Source organism: Hordeum vulgare, chromosome 5H (genome assembly GCF_904849725.1).
Source record: "Hordeum vulgare subsp. vulgare chromosome 5H, MorexV3_pseudomolecules_assembly, whole genome shotgun sequence".
In the NCBI taxonomy this organism is placed as follows: domain Eukaryota; kingdom Viridiplantae; phylum Streptophyta; class Magnoliopsida; order Poales; family Poaceae; genus Hordeum; species Hordeum vulgare.
The window spans coordinates 38,151,603-38,173,032 of NC_058522.1; positions in this window are offsets into that span (position 1 = coordinate 38,151,603).

The window sequence follows — 21,430 nt, forward strand, 5'->3', positions numbered from 1 at the left end:
GCCGACTGCTAGGTGGGTGGACCAACACTCATGAGGAGCACTGGCCCGGGGGTTGATTAATTACTCCGCGGGTGCTGGCGGGTCCCTATGCATTTTTATTAGTTATTAGGCAAATGTAGTACCAAAGTTGGGCCTTGCCAGACCAGTTTTAATATAAGACGAATTATCAAGGGGGTCCCCGTAGCAACCCCGATCGTGTTAGGAGCGCTCAATTATGGAATATAACACCGGTAGCCAAAAACTAAGGGGGCAAAGGTGGAACAAAACACCAGGCTAGAAAGGCCGATCCTTCCACCTTTTACCAAGTATATAGGTGCATTAAATTAATTAACAATAATATGGTGATATAACAAGGAGCCCATGTTATTACATGGAAGCAACTACACCTGCAACTAGCAACGCTAAGACATGGTTAAGCAAGCGGTAACATAGCCAATCAGTGGTTTGCTAGGTTGTGATCAGGTTGAAGGTTTTCATGGAAAAGTTGAGAGACTGACATTTAACATGTGGTAGGCAACGAGACATAGCGATAGAAACGAAACAACTAGCATGCCAATGATAGTAATGATATCAAGGGAAATGGTCATCTTGCCTGAGATCCCCCTTGGAAGAAGAACGACTCCGTGAAGCAGACAAACCGATGTAGTCGAACGGATCCTCACACTCCGAAGCGGTCGGAACTCTATCGAAACAAAGCAAACCGGAAACAAGAATCAACACACGATATTCACCACACGATGCACAACACCTATGATGCATGAACGGTACCAATTATGCACGCATGATATGGAAATTCACACAACCAAACACTACACATTAAGTGAAGCTCAATATGCAACGAGTTGCATATTGACGAAACTCCACATACGAATTATTTAGTTCACTCTCGATTAGGTATACGGCAGTATTAAATGTGGTTAAACATGGCAAGAGGTGAAGCGTAATTAATCTACCTATCTAGGCATTTTAAATGAGACAGGAAATGACTTATAGCATCTCCGAACTGACCTCATACGTTAATTTATAATTCTATCCAGATCTGAACTAACACGTTTTAATATTTGTTAAACAGCAAAATAAATAGTTTCACGTGATTATACACGTCGTTCCAATCAATTTACACATAGAGACCATCTCTAATGGAGCTACGGTTCAAACGATATGATCACCACAAGATATGATAGCATGAATCCAATATGTATGCAATGACAGTCACAAGCACCCCAAAACATACAAACAGCAAGATAATATGAACCTACACGAGATTCTAAGAAAGTTTCATGTATGACACGTCCCAAACGGAGCAACAGTTCAACAAATACAAGCTAAACAAGAAATGACTACAATCTGCCCAAAACAACAACATGGCATTTTCTACACCCCAAAACAACAAGCTACATAAATCTAAAACGCTCAAACAAGACATGAGGCAGTAGTGGTCAAGATGCACTACACCATACTACTAATAACATCTAGCCTGGAAGCGTGGATCACTAGGAAAAGAACTCACAAAATGGCATCTCACACACAATTTCAAACTTCGTGAAAATATCAGTTTTTGACAGTGCAGTTTTTGACCTGAAGGCATATTGACAGCAGCAAAACTATATTCTACAGAGCACCGAATTCCATGAAAATTCACAACATGCTAGATAATCTTAAGGACTACAAATAACTCAATTGCACGAACCTCAAAAGAGCTATAGATCACTAGCAAAACTCATGTCAAGACAACAACAAAATATAATAGATTTCAGACTTAGAAATATTTCAGCATGTCTCCAAATCAGCACTATTTTCTAGCATGTTGACAACAAGCAAGCAACACCTTACCATGGATATCTATTGCAACCAAAATTACCAGGGGCTAGCATACATATCCAAGGGCATATCTCTAGTTCACAACTAATTCATATCATGCAGGGATTAAATCCCACAAAATAGACAAGAGGGTAACATGACAGAAATATCACGCACACTAACTTGCTCAAAAGCTAAAACTAAATGCACAGTTAAATTCTAAGGATTTTTCTACCCCGAAAACATCTATAATATGTGGAGTTCGAAAAATAAAACTAACGCCGCACATATATGCGAGAATATGTCCTAAACACGACATAACAAACTAGTGACGGAACCTACATGCACAAATGCAAATAACTACTCTAAAATACATGGCAAAGGGTCCCGAACAACATGAACATTTTATATATGGTATTTGAACAATCCAGACACGCACAAAAGTATCTATGGAATATCTAATATATTAGGACAGCACGCAAAACTAGGCAAACAACGGGTCAAACCACTCCAAACGTGCATGCAAGTTGCAAAATATTATTCTATGCGAAAAACTACACGAGTTACATATATAATACATCGCGATCCGATGCACGGTTAATTATCTACAACGTTTGAAAATATCTAATATTTACTGAAATTATTAATTCGCAGAAAAATCCTAAAATCCATTGGGCTGAAGATAAGAGCGAGCGCTAATAGCTAAAATGCGCCACATGTGCTTAATAGAGGCTGGGGGGCTCCTCACCTCGTGGGGTCGACCCATGGAGCACAGGAGGCAGATATGGGCTGCGTGGCCGGGGTGCTGGAGCAGTCGGTCGGGCCGGAGGGCACTGGGCCTCGGAGCTGGATGCGGCTGGGCCGACTCGGGCCTAGGATCTGGCGAGGCGGCGGGGCCTCAGGGGCACGCGGCCCATGCATGCTGGGAGGCCGGTCCTAGCGACGCGGCTGTGGCGAGCCGTTCGTCCGGCGCTCCTCGATCTGGAGCAGCGCGACGCGGTCAACGATTTCGAGGAGGCCGCGAGGAGGAGCTGGGCGTCCACATTCGATGGCTGGGTCCGAGATCCGGGCGGCGGCGGAGGGGCTGATGTGTTGTGGCAATTGTGCAAGCCAGCACCGGCGACGGAGGGGCTCGGGACCTGCACAGAAGAAGGAAGGGAGGGAGTTAGACGAGGGAGGAGAAGAGAGAACGAGAGAAGGAAGGAAGAGGCGGTCGGCCTGGTGCAGCTCCGGGCGACGCGGGGTCGCCGGATGCGTCGACTGGCGGCGCAAGGCGGCGACGCACGGGAGGAGGCACGAGAGAAGCTCGGGCTCTGGGCAGAATGGGGGGGGGCGATCCGGGCCGGGGAGGGCCGGATCTGGGCTCGGGCGGGCCCTGGCGGCTGGCAGGAGGATGGATAGGAGAGAGAGCGACGGTGGTGCTACGGTTTGGGTAGACGCGGAAACCGAGGTGGGAGAAGGGTTTGGCTGTCCAAAAATGGCATGGGAGGCCTATTTATAACAATGGGGGGGCTAGGTTCATCATTTTTTCGCCCCGGGTTCAACCGTGGAATCGGAATCAAGCGGCTCCAGTCACGAGGACGGGATAGGTGGCTGTGTAGAGTGGCTAGCCAGAGAAGAGAGGGAAAACGGGCACCCGGCGACAATGTTTAAAACAACGGAAAACATCCAACGATAACCGAAGACGGTGCCGCTACGGTCGACCGTTCGGGTACCAGACGGACTCTGATTGCAACGAAAATTGGCAGGCGGCCTACCTACATCAAAATAAGACCGCACACCAAGTTTTGACCCACTCCAAGAATATTTTATACACACTTTTAAAACGAGGTTTAATCGATGCCGCGGGCGTGTGCATGTGTGGTCGGGCTCAAAACAGTCAACGACGAGAACGGAGAGAACCGACAACTAATAACGGATGCAAGTTGAAAACTGGCAGCAACGGAGTGCCAATGCAATGCAGATGATGCGCATGATGCGATGATGAAGCGACAAATAAAAATAATCACACGCCAGCAACGGAATAAAATGGGGAATCTTCTGGAGCGTCGGTCTCGGGCTGTCACAACGACCCACTCGCGGGGCATGCCAAACACGCATCAGTTTTCTTTAGGGTGTTCTTCTCGGAATGGATTGTGGAGGTACGAGATCTTTTCTGATCTTGTAACGAGGGACTTGCCGGCACCGTTGTCGTCGCCGCTGCTGGAGTAGCGGTGGGAGCGTCATTAGCATTTCCCGCTCTCTTTCTATTGTGGATGTCGATCTCCATATTAGCCTTAGAAAGTTTCTCGGTGTCGGGTTTATCTCCCTCCCTTTGATGAGCTCTCTGATCCTGGGCATGGCTTCCTCTGCCCCCAGTTCCTCTTCTTCGTCCCCCACCGCTTTCACCCGGACCCTGGCCCGGACCGTGAAACCATGTTGCTCTAAGGTCTTTGAAGACAAGAGCCTTGGGAGGATGGACTCCATCTTTGCACTCCTTATGCATATGCCCTAGATGTCCACAGACTGCACACTAGTCGGGAAGCCACTCATACTTGACCCTGAAAATCTCCCTCCTCTCCTTCTTCACCAGCGAGACTGCGTTCTTGAAGAGAGCATTGACATCAATCTTCACTCGAACGCGGACAAAGTTGCCTTCAAAGTCCTGTGATCTAGGTTCATGGTATATATATATATATATATATATATATTCTCCGATAGTAGCTGGCAGAGATTTGACTACTGGAAAATATCCGTCGGGGAAGTCATGGACCTATTCCCAAATGTCCATCTTGTCGAGAGCTATCGCCGACGGCCGAGTGAAACCGTCGTAGGGCGCGATCACCACCGCCTTCCCCTTGTGCTGCCAAGGGCCCTCCTGCATCACCCTCTCCCAGTCTCCGAGGCACTGGAACTGCATCGTGTATAGGTTGTCCTCAAGAGGGTGGATCTTCACTTCCTGGCTAGATCCCACGCGGTCCTCATCTGCCGGTAGAACTAGTACTGGCTATAGGTTTTCTCCATATGAACTCGTACGATTGCCATCCACCTTGTAGTCTCCTCCGGCAGATCGTCATCCCTGTCACGCCCAAGATGCGACCCTATCCTTAATTTGGCACGAGGGTCTCGACAGGGATAGAAGCGCATCTTGTCGTTTCGCAAGAATGGATATCGTTACAAGTACATGTAATGAAGAGAAGAGTATATGGAATTGGCTTACACTCGCCACAAGCTACATCAGAGTCACATCAGTACAACACATACAATAATCATGAAGAAGAGCACGGTCCGACTATGGACGAAAACAAACGATAAAAGAACGACGTCCATCCTTGCTATCCCAGGCTGCCGGCCTGGAACCCATCCTAGATCGAAGAAGAAGAAGAAGAAGAAGCAACTCCAAATGATCAATCAACACGCTCGCGTCAAGTAACCTGTACCTGTACCTGCAACTGGTGTTGTAGTAATCTGTGAGCCACAAAGGACTCAACAATCTCATTTCCAAAGGTATCAACACTAGCAAAGCTTAATAGGTGAGGGATGGTTAAGTGGTGAGGTTGCAGCAGCGACTAAGCAATTATATGAGGTGGCTAACTTACGAGTACAAGAATAAGAGGGGGAAAAATCTACGCATAATGGACGTGAACTACTGATGATCAAATGAATGATCCTGAACACCTGCTTACGCCAAACATAACCCCACCGTGTCCTTGATCGGAGAAGGATATCACGAAAGAGACAGTCACGGTTACGCACACAGTTGGCATATTTTAATTAAGTTAACTTCAAGTTATCTAGAACCAGTGTTAAACAAAGTTTCCACGTTGCCACATAACCGTGGGCACGGCTTTCCGAAAAGATTTAACCCCGCAGGGGTGCTCCAACTAGTCCATCACAAATTACCATAAGCCGCATAGAAATCCTCAATCACGAAGCTCGCGATCTCGTCGGATTCCCTAGTGGAAAACCTCAACTCTAAGATTACCCAAAGCATCACCGGCATCCTGATGCACAAGATATTTCGTCAAAGGTGAAACTAATCCAGCAAGGCCGCCCGACGTGTCGACGATCCCGATAGGAGCCGCGTATCTCGTTCTCAGGACACGACGGATGAGCTAGACGTTGGGATCACTAAACCTCTGGGTGACCAGAGGGGTGCCGGACATCGGTCAGGTGGGACCAACACTCATGAGGAGCACTGGCTCGGGGGTTGATTAAATTATCCTCGGGGTCCGGAAAGTCCCTATGCAATTTTATTAGGTGATTAGGCAAATGTAGTACCAAAGTTGGGCCTTGCCAGACCAGCTTTAATCTAAAACGAATTATCAAGGGGGTCCCCATAACAACCCCAATCGTGTTAGGAGTGCTCAATTATGGAACATAACACCGGTAGCCGAAACTAAGGGGGCAAAGGTGGAACAAAACACCAGGCTAGAAAGGCCGAGCCTTCCACCTTTTACCAAGTATATACGTGCATTAAATTAAATAGCATTAATAGGGTGATATAACAAGGAACCCATGTTTTCACATGGAAGCAACTGCACCTGCAACTAGCAACGCTAACACAAGGTTAAGCAAGCAGTAACATAGCCAATCAGTGGTTTGCTAGGTTGTGAATAATTGAAGGTTTCATGGCATTGTTGGGAGGCTGATATTTAACATGTGGTAGGCAGCAAGACGTAAACGGCAGCAACGGTAAAACTAGCATGTGGCAATGATAGTAATGGTATCTAGGGAAATGGTCATCTTGCCCGAGATCCCGCTTGGAAGAAGAATGCCTCCGTGAAGCAGAAGAACCGATGTAGTCGAACGGGTCCTCACACTCCGACACGCTTGCAGAACTCTATCGAGACGAAGCAAACCGGAAACATAAATCAACACAAGATATTCACCACACGATGCACAACACATATGATGCATGAGCAGCTGAATACATGCAAGACACGGCAAGACAATTCACACAATCAAACACTACACGTTAAGTGAAGTTCAATATGCAACGAATTGCATATTGACGAAACTCCACGTCAATCACTTAGCTCTATCCCGATTAGATACACGGCATTATTAAATGTGATTAAACATGGCAAGAGGTGAAGCGCAATTAATCTACCTATCTAGGCATTTTAAATGAGGTCGGAAATGACATACAGCACCTCTGAAACGACCTCATATGTTAATTTACAATTCTGTCCAGATCTGAACTAACACATTTAATTAATTGTTAAACAGAAAAACAAGTAGGTTCACGTGATTCTACGCGTCGAGACAAGCAATTTACACATAGATCAAAAGTTATCACCGGAGCTATGGATCAAAAGTTACAAGCACCGCAAGATATGATGGCATGGATGCAATATGTGTGCAACGATGGTCACGAGCACTTCAAAACATACAACCAGCAAGAGAAAATGAAACTCCACGAGATTCTAAGAAAGATTCATATAGGACATGATCAAAACGGAGCTACGGTTCACAAACTACGAGAAAAACAAGATATCACTACAATCTGCCAAAATCAGCCACATAGCATTTTCTACACCCCACAACTACGAGCTAAACAACTCCAATATAATCAACCAAGGCATGACACAAAAGAGGGCAAGAAGCACTACAACAAACAACTAATAACAACTAGCAAGGAAGCAAGGAACACTAGGAAAAGAAGTCACAAAATGGCATCTCACATACTATTTCAGACTTAGCGAAAATAGCAGTTTTGAAGCTTCAGTTTTCGATCTGAAGGCATATTGACAGCAGCAAAACCATAAGCTACAGGACTCCAAATGGCATGAAAATTTACAGAATGCTAGAGAAACACAAGGGCTACAACTAACTCCATTGGACCAACCTCAAAAGAGTTACACATCAAAAGATACAAGCAAGACAAGACAACAACAAAATATAACAGATCTCAGACTTACAAATATTTCAGATCCTCCAAAACAGCACTGTTTCTAGAAACTTGAGAGCAAGCAAACCACACCTAAACATGCATTTCTATTGCAACCAAAAATACCAGGGGCTAGAGTAAACATCAAAGATCAACTCTCTAGTTGACAACCCGTCCAAACGAAGCACGGAATAAATCCTACGCAAAAGACAAGAGGGCAACATGGCAAAATATCGCGCGAACTAACTTGCTCAAAAGCTAAAACTAATTGCACAGAAAAATCCTGCCCCGAAAACATATAAAACATGTGGGGTTGCAACACGAAAATATTGCCACACGTAAATGCGAGAAAATAACCTATACACGGAAAAATAAACTAGCGGCAAACCCTACACGCAAAAATACCAATGTCTACTCTAAAATACATGGAAAAGTGGTTCCTAAAACATGGGCATTTATCTAAGGCATTCGAGCAATCCGGACTTGCGCGAAAAGTAAATATGCGCACTATCCTACCTAGACAGCACGTAAAACTAGGCATATGGCGGCTCAAACTACGTCAAACAAATATGCGAGTTGCACCAACATAATCTACGCGCAAAACTACACGATTGTCATATATTGCTCGTTGCGTTCCGATATACGGAATAAAAGATACACGCGTTTGAAAATCTAATATTACCCTGAAATTAATAAATCGCAGAAATCCTAAAATTAACAACGGGCCGAAACAACAGTGAGCGCAACATACTATCCTACGCCCTGAGTGTTTTATAGCGACTAGGAGGGGGAGCTGCTCACCTCGTGGGCTCGGCCCATGAGGCAGGCCTGGGCTCGGGCAGTTGGAGGAGGAGGCGGCCCACGTGGGAGGCCGGCCTGGCGCGGTGCTGAGCTGGGCCACGGGCCTGGCAGGCCGAGGCGAGCGAAGGCGAGGGCGCGGCCACGTGGGCCGGCTCAGCGCTGGGCCAGGGAGGCGCTTGGCCTGGGCAGCTCGGTCAACAGGGCGAGCGAGCCGCTCCTCCCGATCCAGATCGGGATCGAGGGGGGGAGCTCGCGACAGGGGCTCCGGTGGCCGGCGGGGCTGTAGGGCGTGACAGCGGCGACGAGAACGAGGCGAGGCGAACCGGAGCTACCCGTGTCCTGGCCGGGCGGCGGCGGCAAGGCGACATAGGTCCGCAAGCATCGACGGCGCGACCACGAAGCGAGGCGATGCCATGGCGAGGGATGGAGTTGTGCTAGCCTCCGGTGGCGCATACCGGCGACAGACGGGGCGGCGACCTCCGATGGCAGGGCCTCGGCGCGGGGATGGAGTGGCGCACAGGCGCAGGGCCCCTCAGGCGCCATGGAGGCCCTGCTCCATGTGGTGGAAGGCAGCAGCATGGATCGGGCCCAGATGGGCTTCGTGCGGGCTCAAACCGGGTCCTGTGGGCCGGCGGCTGGAGGAGGGAGACAGGGGCGTTGGGGTGGCGGCTGCACACTGTTTCGCACGGAAAACGAGGTGGAAGAGGGGTTTGCTGTCTAAATTAAAGGATGGGGTGTTTAAATAGGAAAGGGGGCTAGGGTTAGGGGTTTTCCGGGCCGATATCGACCGCATGATCGTAAATGGATGGCTTCTGTTGCGGAGTACGGTTAGGTGGCTGTGTAGAGAGGCTTAGGCTAAGATGAGAGGGAAGGGGTGCGTCTGTGACACGCGTTTTAAAACACAGAATCACGTCCGACATAGACCGAATACGATGCCGCTACGGTCGACCGTTTGGGTACCAGACGGACTCCGATTGCGACGAAACTTGACAGGCGGCCTACATATATATAAATAATACCGCACATCAAATCTCACCCCAATCAGAGAAAGTTTTTCAACACACTTTTAAAACAGGGTTTTGACGATGTCGCGGGCGCGTGTGTGTGCGGACGGGCTCAGAATGGACAACGACGAACGCGGAGAGAACCGGCGCTAATAACGGATGCAAGTTTAAACTGGCGACAACGGAATGCCGATGCAATGCGGATGATGCGCATGATGTGATGATGAATGCCACAGACATATAAGCCACACGATGAAAACGGAAATAAAAGGGGAATCTTCTAGGGCGTCGGTCTCGGGTTATCACAACTCTCCTACACTACAAGAGGATCTCGCCTCGAGATCCAAGAATGAAAGGGGGAGAGGATGGGAAAGAACAAGAGGTAAAAATTAAGTCGCTTCTTTGACAAATGAGTGAAACCAACGATCCTTGAAGGTTGTAAGGCGAAGAGGAATGATATGAGAAACAAGCAAGAATTCACGGAAAATTTCGGCAGCACTTCGGTAGGAAAATGGGACAAAAAATTCGATAAGATGGAAGAAATAGACAATATACATAACAAACAACTAAATAGAGCAAGCCAACACCATGATCTTGATAGAACAACATGACAGACCCAAAAGAGCAACATCACAATGCCTCCGGAACAATAGAATATGAACTAGCTCATACGGAAGAAGAGAATGAAGAGAGAATGACAACTACTAACTCCAATGAACTTGGCAAGCATCCTTGCAAGAAGAATTGGACGGACTTGTTGGAAAACAACAACGAAAAGAACAAGATAGTAGTGGGCTTATGGAAACCTTTTCAAACTAATGAAGTGACAACCACCCACTACAGAAACAAGGATTGATTGGGAGAAACAAGATATGAACAATTTCTTATACCAAGAGGATACATTGAGAACTTGGATTAATGACAAGTACCATGATAGCAACAATCCATAGGAAAAGCTTTAGGTGCAATCCAAACCAAGATAGCTCAATGAAGAAATCATGGGCTACAAATATCTCAGGATCATAGAATTGGTGGTTTTAATTATCTCATTCTTGAAAGAAAACTCTTCGAGGCTCCTACACTAACAAGAATGCTATAATACCACCTCAAAGGATAAAGGAAGAACAATTGCACATATAAATGCAAGAGAAAGGATACTTGAGGTTCTGGAACAAGAATCTTGAAGAACACTTGAGAATGGATTGAAACCTTGATGAACCACCAAGAAGGACCACCGTATACAAATGAATGATGCAAAGACATGAAGGTAGAACAGAATAAGATTATGTCCTTGCCAAGATTTAGATGAAGCTTCACAAAGAGATACTTAAAAGAACTTGGAACTCCGGAAAAGAAATATAGGCACTTGAGAAAAGAATTGATATCATGAGCCCTCCGGAAGAAGAATTGAAATCTCTTGGAAGAAGGAAGAACAATAATAAGAATTATGTTATGCTCATCCTTCATCAATTAAATTGATGACAAGCAACGGATCTAGCATACAACTTATTTTTCTTGAAATGAATCTTGAAGAGACAGAGAGATAAGCACCACTTGAAGTATGACTGAAGAAAGCACCAGTAAGAATTCACAATTGAATGGGGATACCAAGAATGAATGGAGATACAAGAGAATGAAGAGATCATGAGCCACCTAACATAAAACTAGAACAAGGCACCGGATAAATGAGAGACGAACGAAGAGACAACAATTGAGAAGAATTGAGGATGAAAGATGAAAGCTGAGAATGAAGAATCTTCTGAAATGATGGCCTTCGGAGGATCGAGAATGAAAACAACTCCGAAATGCACCGGATAGCAAGAAAGGGATTACTCATGATTGGGAATAATTCAAGATGATGCGAGAAGGCTGAAACGATGAAGAGAATGGACAAGAATGAGAGAAACACTCCTTCGAATCTTCAATGGAGAAAATGATGAGAAGAACCTCACCAAGAATAACTGAGACACTCCGGAATAAAGAAGAATGCAAGTTTGAGCCAAATATGAGAATTAACTCAAATAGATCTTGAAGAAGTAATATGACTGATGGAAATCATTCTTACATCATAGTTGAAAAGAATTAAAGATCTCCGGAAGATTACAAGAGCTATAACAGATCCTGGGAAAAACTTGTGGCTTATGGGCCCACTCAAAGAAACCACCGTTAGAAAAGATTGCTAGAAAGAGGGATATTGCACCGGTACAATGAAAACTTGATGGGGTTGAGCACCTCGAATTAATTGAAAGATCTGAAAACAAGAAGCTCAGGGATATCTTCAACACTCCGGATAGAGAAAAAAAGAGGAATGAATAGCAAGATATGTTGACAAAAATCTCCAATATGGGAAAGAATTTTAAAGATGAGAATGATATGAGGAACACGAATAACTGAATTGAATTCACCAGAAAGATAACAAGATTGAATAAAGATGAACACGAAGCTCTTGCGAATCTTCACGATGAATCAACGGATCAGATAGAAAAGAACGGACAGCAGAAGCACAATGAAAAGAAAACTCTTGGATGAAAATTGAATCACTGAGAACAAGGGCGGGAGGGTGGGGAAAAACAAAGACAACTTGGGACAGATGAGACAAACTTCGGAAAGAAATGAGAGATTGATCTTGCAAAATTGGAGAGGATTGAATTCACTGAAGAGAAGCACACCGGTTGAAAAGAATTAACATGACGACTCCGGTTAACAAGAATTGACAAGACAACTGATTAAGCAAAAGGATTAGCATTCACATAAAAATATGAGAACACCTCTTGCAAAGGTCTGAAATCACCACTTGACATCGAAGCAACAGAAATTTGTTGGAAGATCGTCCTATAAGTAACTACTTGAATTCCCACCTATGAATTCCCGAAATATCTGGCCATGCAATCTGGTTCACGGATACAAGGAGTAATATCACACAAGTCCTATACTAACCCGTCACCTGTATCACATCCGTCAACACACAACCAGAATCTCAGACCTTCATCTACAACAGACCCTCGTGATCACAACGATACAAAGTATGGAAGTACTCTCGAACAATCTGCACCAGTACTGGGGACATCGGGGTTATCTCGCCACTACTAGTACTGAAGCAATTACGAACATCCTTCGTTCTGAGATACTAAGAAATCTGAATGATAACGATGTGCTCAAGAATCCCCTGGAGCTCAACTCCCCTGAAACTCAAAGTAGATAGGAGGCACCAAGACAGAACTCCGTCATATCGGCATCATATAGATTCCAAAAATATCCGCGTGATCCTAAATTTTTTTGAGTGAGAAGAGGAGTAGAATTAAATTATTACGTCAAGATTCCTCACTAGAGCATAGAAGAGGAGAAAAAAGAATCCTACTCTCCGATATATAACTAGACTCAAAGCAATTTTTTCACTAGACTCGACTCGGCCAAGTTCGTTCAATCAAGGGGGCTCCTAGGTCGGTACTGCTCTGATACCAACTTGTCACGCCCAAGATGCGACCCTATCCTTAATTTGGCACGAGGGCCTCGTCAGGGATAGAAGCGCATCTCGTCGTTTCGCAAGAATGGATATCGTTACAAGTACATGTACTGAAGAGAAGAGTATATGGAATTGGCTTACACTCGCCACAAGCTACATCAGAGTCACATCAGTACAACACATACAATAATCATGAAGAAGAGCAGGGTCCGACTACGGACGAAAACAAACGATAGCAGAATGACGTCCATCCTTGCTATCCCAGGCTGCCGGCCTGGAACCCATCCTAGATCGACGAATAAGAAGAAGAAGAAGAAGAAGCAACTCCAAATGATCAATCAACGCGCTCGCGTCAAGTAACCTTTACCTATACCTGCAACCGGTGTTGTAGTAATCTGTGAGCCACAAAGGACTCATCAATCTCATTTCCAAAGGTATCAAGACTAGCAAAGCTTAATAGGTGAGGGATGGTTAAGTGGTGAAGTTGCAACAGCGACTAAGCAATTATAGGAGGTGGCTAACTTACGAGTACAACAATAAGAGGGGGAAAAATCTACGCATAACGGACGTGAACTACTGATGATCAAATGAATGATCCTGAACACCTGCTTACGTCAAACATAACCCCACCGTGTCCTCGATCGGAGAAGGAACTCACGAAAGAGACAGTCACGGTTACGCACACAGTTCGCATATTTTAATTAAGTTAACTTCAAGTTATCTAGAACCAGTGTTAAACAAAGTTTCCACGTTGCCACATAACCGCGGGCACGACTTTCCGAAAAGATTTAACCCTGCAGGGGTGCTCCAACTAGTCCATCACAAATGACCACAAGCCGCATAGAAATCCTCAATCACGAAGCTCGCGATCTCGTCCGATTCCCTAGTGGAAAACCTCTACTCTAAGATTACCCAAAGCATAACCGGAATCCCGATGCACAAGATATTTCGTCAAAGGTAAAACTAATCCAGCAAGGCCGCCCGACGTGTCGACGATCCCGATAGGAGCCGCGTATCTCGTTCTCAGGACACGACGGATGAGCTAGACGTCGGGATCGCTAAACCTCTGGGTGACCAGAGGGGCGCCAGACATCCCTCAGGTGCGACCAACACTCATGAGGAGCACTGGCCCGGGGGTTGATTAAATTATCCTCGGGGTCCGGAAAGTCCCTATACAATTTTATTAGGTGATTAGGCAAATGTAGTACCAAAGTTGGGCCTTGCCAGACCAACTTTAATCTAAAACGAATTATCATGGGGGTCCCCATAACAACCCCGATCGTGTTAGGAGTGCTCAATTATGGAACATAACACCGGTAGCCGAAAGTAAGGGGGCTACCAAGAGGATAACCGAAACTAAGGGGGCTACCAAGAGGAGCCGAAACTAAGGGGGCTACCAAGAGGAGCGCTCAATTATGGAACATAACACCGGTAGCCGAAAGGTGTAACAAAACACCAGGCTAGAAAGGCCGAGCCTTCCACCTTTTACCAAGTATATAGGTGCATTAAAATAAATAGCATTAATAGGGTGATATAACAAGGAACCCATGTTTTCACATGGAAGCAACTGCGCCTGCAACTAGCAACGCTAACACAAGGTTAAGCAAGCAGTAACATAGCTGATCAGTGATTTGCTAGGTTGTGAACAGTTGAAGGTTTCATGGCATTATTGGGAGGCTGATATTTAACATGTGGTAGGCAACGAGACATAAATGGTAGCAACGGTAAAACTAGCATGGCAATGATAGTAATGGTATCTGGGGAAATGGTCATCTTGCCTGAGATCCCGCTTGGAAGAAGAATGCCTCCGTGAAGCAGACGAACCGATGTAGTCGAACGGGTCCTCACAATCCGATACGCTTGCGGAACTCTATCGAGACGAAGAAAACCGGAAACACAAATCAACACAAGATATTCACCATACAATGCACAACACATATGATGCATGAGCAGCTGAATACATGCAAGACACGACAAGACAATTCACACAATCAAACACTACACGTTAAGTGAAGTTCAATATGCAACGAATTGCATATTGACGAAACTCCATGTTAATCACTTAGTTCTATCCTGATTAGATACACGACATTATTAAATGTGATTAAACATGGCAAGAGGTGAAGCGCAATTAATCTACCTATCTAGGCATTTTAAATGAGGTCGGAAATGACATATAGCACCTCCGGAACGACCTCATATGTTAATTTACAATTCTGTCCAGATCTGAACTAACACATTTAATTAATTGTTAAACATCAAAAAATATGTTCACGTGATTCTACGCGTCGAGACAAGCAATTTACACATAGAGATCATCTCCAACGGAGCTACGGATCAAAAGTTACAAGCACCGCAAGATATGATGGCATGAATGCAATATGTCTGCAACGATGGTCACGAGCACTTCAAAACATACAACCAGCAAGAGAAAATGAAACTACACGAGATTCTAAGCAAGATTCATATAGGACACGATCAAAACGGAGCTACGGTTCACAAACTACGAGCAAAACAAGATATCACTACAATCTGCCAAAATCAGCCACATGGCATTTTCTACACCCCACAACTACGAGCTAAACAACTCCAATATAATCAACCAAGGCATGACACGGAAGAGGGCAAGAAGCACTACAACAAACAACTAATAACAACTATCATGGCAGCAAGGAACACTAGGAAAAGAAGTCACAAAATGGCATCTCACATACTATTTCAGACTTAGCGAAAATGGCAGTTTTGAAGCTGCAGTTTTCGATCTGAAGGCATATTGACAGCAGCAAAACCATAAGCTACAGGACCCCAAATGGCATGAAAATTTACATCATTCTATAGAAACACAAGGGCTACAACTAACTCCATTGGACCAACCTCAAAAGAGCTACAGATCAAAAGATACAAGAAAGACAAGACAACAACAAAATATAACAGATCTCAGACTTAGAAATATTTCAGCTCCTCCAAAACAACACTGTTTCTAGCAACCTGAGAGCAAGAAAACCACACCTAAACATGCATTTCTATTGCAACCAAAAATACCACGGAGTAGAGTAAACATCAAAGATCAACTCTCTAGTTGACAACTCGTCCAAACGAAGCACGGAATAAATCCTATGAAAAAGACAAGAGGGCAACATGGCAAAATATCACGCGAACTAACTTGCTCAAAAGCTAAAACTAATTGCACAAAAAAATCCGGATTTTTCTACCCCGAAAACATATAAAACATGTGGGGTTGCAACACGAAAATATTGCCACACGTAAATGCGAGAAAATAAACTATACACGGAAAAATAAACTAGCGCCAAACCCTACACGCAAAATACCAACGTCTATTCAAAAATACATGGAAAAGTGGTTCCTAAAACATGGGCATTTATCTAAGGCATTCGAGCAATCCGGACTTGCGCGAAAAATAAATACGGGCACTATCCTATCTAGACAGCTTGTAAAACTAGGCATATGGCGGCTCAAACTATGCCAAACAAATATGCGAGTTGCACCAACGTAATCTACGCGCAAAACTACATGATTGTCATATATTGCTCGCTGCGATCCGATATACGGAATAAAAGATACACGCGTTTGAAAATCTAATATTACCCTGAAATTAATAAATCGCAGAAATCCTAAAATTAACAACGGGCCAAAGCAACAGTGAGCGCAACATACTATCCTACGCCCTGAGCGTTTTATAGCGACTAGGAGGGGGAGCTGCTCACCTCGTGGGCTCGGCCCATGAGGCAGGCCTGGGCGCGTGCAGTTGGAGGAGGAGGCGGCCCACGTGGGAGGCCGGCCTGGCGCGGTGCTGAGCTGGGCCACGGGCCTGGCAGGCCGAGGCGAGCGAAGGCGAGGGCGCAGCCAGGTGGGACGGGGAGGCGCTAGGCCTGGGCAGCTCGGTCAATAGGGCGAGCGAGCCGCTCCTCCCGATCCAGATCGAGATCGAGGGAGGGAGCTCGCGGCAGCGGCTCCGGTGGACGGCGGGGATGCAGGGCGTGACGGCGGCAATGGGAACGAGGCGAGGCGAACCGGAGCTACCCGTGTCCTAGCCGGGCGGCGACGACAAGGCGAGGTAGGTCCGCGAGCATCGACGGCGCGACCACGCAGCGAGGCGATGCCATGGTGCGTCTGTGACACGCGTTTTAAAACACTGAATCACGTCCAATGATAGACCGAATATGGTGCCGCTACGGTCGACCGTTCGGGTACCAGACGGACTCCGATTGCGATGAAACTTGACAAGCGGCCTACCTATATATAAATAATACCGCACGTCAAATCTCACCCAAATCAGAGAAAGTTTTTCAACACACTTTTAAAACAGGGTTTTGACGATGTCGCGGGTGCATGCGTGTGCGGACGGGCTCAGAATGGACAACGACGAACGCGGAGAGAACCGACGCTAATAACGGATGCAAGTTTAAAACTGGCGGCAACGGAATGCCGATGCAATGCGGATGATGCGCATGATGCGATGATGAATGCCACAAACATATAAGCCACACGACGAAAACGGAAATAAAAGGGGAATCTTCTAGGGCGTCGGTCTCGGGTTATCACAATCCCCTACCTCGACGTCTTGCGGGTTTTCCTTGCCAAGCCCTAGTTATTCCATCATAGACTCCAGCTCGGTCACATAACTCGATCCAGACCCTGCGTCCTCCATGAAAGCTCTTGCCTGTGAAAAGGTTCCGCACGCGGGTGTCCCAAGCGACCGCACAGCCTTCGACCACTGGAGACTAGTCCCCAGGCCGATGCGGAGGGTTTTGGTCGGAGGGGATGAAGACTCGATGTACATGTCGGAAATATGCCCTAGAGGCTATAATAATTATATTTCCTTATTCATGATAATCATTTATTACACATGCTATAATTGTATTAATTGAAAACTGAGATACATGTGTGGATACATAGATAATAGACTGTCCCTAGTGAGCCTCTAGTTGACTAGCTCGTTGATCAAAGATGGTCAAGGTTTCCTGGACATAGAAAAGTGTTGTCACTTGATAACGTGACCACATCATTAGGAGAATGATGTGATGGACAAGACCCAAACTATAAGCGTGACATATGATCGTGTCAGTTTATTGCCCCTGTTTTCTGCATGTCAATGTATCTGTTCCTATGACCATAAGATCATGCAACTCCCGGACACCGTAGGAATACCTTGTGTGTATCAAACGTCGCAACGTAACTGGGTGACTATAAAGGTGCTCTACAAGTATCATCGAAGGTGTGTGCTGGGTTGGCATGGATCAAGATTGGGATTTGTCACTCCGTGTGACGGAGATGTATCTCGGGGCCCACTCGGTAATACAATATCACAATAAGCCTTGCAAGCAATATGACTAAGGAGTTAGCCACATGATCTTGTATTACGGAACGAGTAAAGAGACTTGCCGGTAACGAGATTCAACTACGTATGTGGATACCGACGATCGAATCTCGAGCAAGTAACATACCGAAGGATAAGGGAAACATCATACGGGATTAACTGAATCCTTGACATAGAGGTTCAACCGATAAAGATCTTCGTAGAATATGTAGGATCCAATGTGGGCATCCAGGTCCCGCTATTGGATATTGACCGGAGAGTGTCTCAGGTCATGTCTACATAGTTCTCGAACCCGCAGGGTCTGCACACTTAAGGTTCGGTGACGTTTCGGTATAGTTGAGTTATAGGTGTTGGTAACCGAAGGTTGTTTGGAGTCCCAGATGAGATCCCGGACGTCATGAGGAGCTATGGAATGGTCTAGAGGTAAATATTGATATATAGGAAGTCTTGTTTTGGTCATCAAAAAAGTTTCGGGCTCATCGGTAGTGTACCGGGAGTGCCGGGAGGGTACCGGGGGACCACCCGGAGGGGTGTGACGACCCAAAATATCTCATGGGCTGTGGGAGGAGTCAAACCAGCCCCTAGTGGTCTAGGTGAACCAACCACTAAGGCCCATGCGGCTAGGGGTGGGAAAAACCCAAAGGTGGGAAGGGTTTCCAAAGGGAGAGGGGGAATATTTCAAGTGGGAGGAGTCCTACTTGGAGTAGGATTGGAGTAGGACTCCCCCACCTCCAATTTCGGCCAGACCTTGAGGGTTTGAGGCTGCCTCCTCCCCTCCGTCCCTCCTATATATACTAGAGGTATTGAGGGTTTTTGAGACACAACAAATCAGCCACATGCTGCCCTCTCTCTAGATATCTTTCTCCTCTAGTCTAGTTTCATCAGTGCTTAGGCGAAGCCCTGCTGGAATAGTTCCACCTCCACCACCACCACGCTGCCGTGTTGGAGAACTCATCTACCTCTCCGCCCCTCTTGCTGGATCAAGAAGGCGGGGATCTTCATCGAGCTGTATGTGTGCTGAACGCGGAGGTGTCGTCCGTTCGGCACTAGATCGGGATGGATCGTGATGGGACCGCGGGACGGATCGTGATGAGATCGCGAGGCGGGTTGCGATTTGGATCGCGAAGATGTTCCACTACATCAACCGCGTTATATACGCTTTCGCTTAGCGATCTACAAGGGTACGTAGATGCACTCTTCCCTCTCGTAGATGATCATCACCATAGATAGGTATTGCGTGTGCGTAGGATTTTTTTTATTTCCCATGCAACGTTCCCCAACAGTACAGGCGATCAAGATCGCCGCCGCGAGGATAAACCCTAACGAGAGGGGATTCAGGCGGCCTGCCATTGCTAGGTAACTCGACCGAGGCCGAGCTGTGCACTCATTGGCTGGGCCGAGGTGTGCAACTTCTGCTTATGATGCTTGTTTATATTAATAACATCTCTACTATCCTCAAAACAACTCAACAAAAAAATATCTACTAGTATTAAATAGTCCAACCTTGCTTTTTGCACCTAATTCCACCCATTTATATACGCTCCTAAATGAATATCCAGATTTTGGTTCTCGATGGATATATAGCAATTCCGGTTCTTGGTGACCCTAGATTTTGCGTTTCAGGAAAAATGAAAAACCCTGGTTTTCTAGAAACACAATTCTCATATACATCATCGCAACGGATTCTCGTCTCCTGGATTTTCTGAACAACCTCGTAGTTTCGTTTTCCCTACTCCTATACTATAAGAAAAAAACAAAACACAGTTGGTGATGATGATGTGTTTGCCATCTTCCATTCACATTCATTCGATTTATATCCAACGCACACAAAACAATCTATGACAGTTTTATGAAAAGATACCCATCATACTGTTACACATTTATAGATAAGCCCTTGTCTCTAGCTCTCAGCCTATCTCCTCTGACCACATCCAAACACATACAAAATGTCGATAGCATATCTAAAAACATATTTGCAACATTTTTTAAATGTTCATGTGTTTCAGAAAATGCATGTAACATTATAAAAAAACATTGCTAATCACGTATTTAGAAAATACTATGTATATCAAATAAATGTTCAGATGTATATGAAACATATACAATGTTTCTCAAAATAGTAGACATGAAACATGTATTTTGGAAGAAAATGTTAATAATTGTATATGAAAATAAAATAATATGTTAAAAATGTTAAACATGTATAAAAATATTCTTTCTGTATAAGAAAAATGTAGACATCGAAAAACATTTCTAAAAAATAATTGTGTATTCCAAAAATGTTTAACATGTGTAAAATAATGTTAGCCATGTACATAAAAATATTGGGGAAAACGATATAAACAACACACAAAAGAGGAAAATAATAATTTAAAAGGTTCAAAAAGAAAAGAAAAGAAATACCCATAGAAAACGATACAAACAACACTCAGAACACAAAAAAATAAATTCATAAACACATGAAAACACATAGAAAACTGGTGAAAAGGAAAATAAATGAAGAAAATGGTGAAAATGAAGAAAAATGAAAGAAACCTAAGAAAAAAAAAGAAACAAATAAAGGAAAAAGTGAAAACTGAGAAAAAGCAAAGAATCGATTAAAAGAAAATAAACCCAAAGTTATAAAAGAAAATCAGATGAACCGACCAAACCAAACATGAACAAGTGAGCTCCTACTTTCTAATGGGCAAGCCCATATGGCGGGCTCTATGGGCAAGTGGAGCTATCATCTCGCTATAAGCGAGATATAGCTCGACGGTGGTGGCGGGTGGCTGAGCGTGCACAAACCTGGCCAAGTGGGCCTGCAGGGCACAGTCTAGCTCGTATTTAAACGTGTCAGGCATGCGGGCGGTATTAAGTGGGCCTGAAGGGCCCGTTTATAAGTGGGTCGTGCAGTGCTAGCATGCGGGCGGTATTAAGTGGGCCATGCATATTAAATGCAACAAACTTAGTGAAGCACCGTGCTTTTTCTTTAAAAAATAGATAGACGCCTCTAGTGGTGTGTTGTCCAGGAGTTTATTCCTGTCGTTTGTTGCTTGATTTGTCCTACTCTCTGCTTTTCAGTTTATAGATCATGTGCGTCTGATCGCCTGTTTTATCAATTTAATAAACATTATATAATAGCTATACCGTTAGAAAATGGAACATTTTAA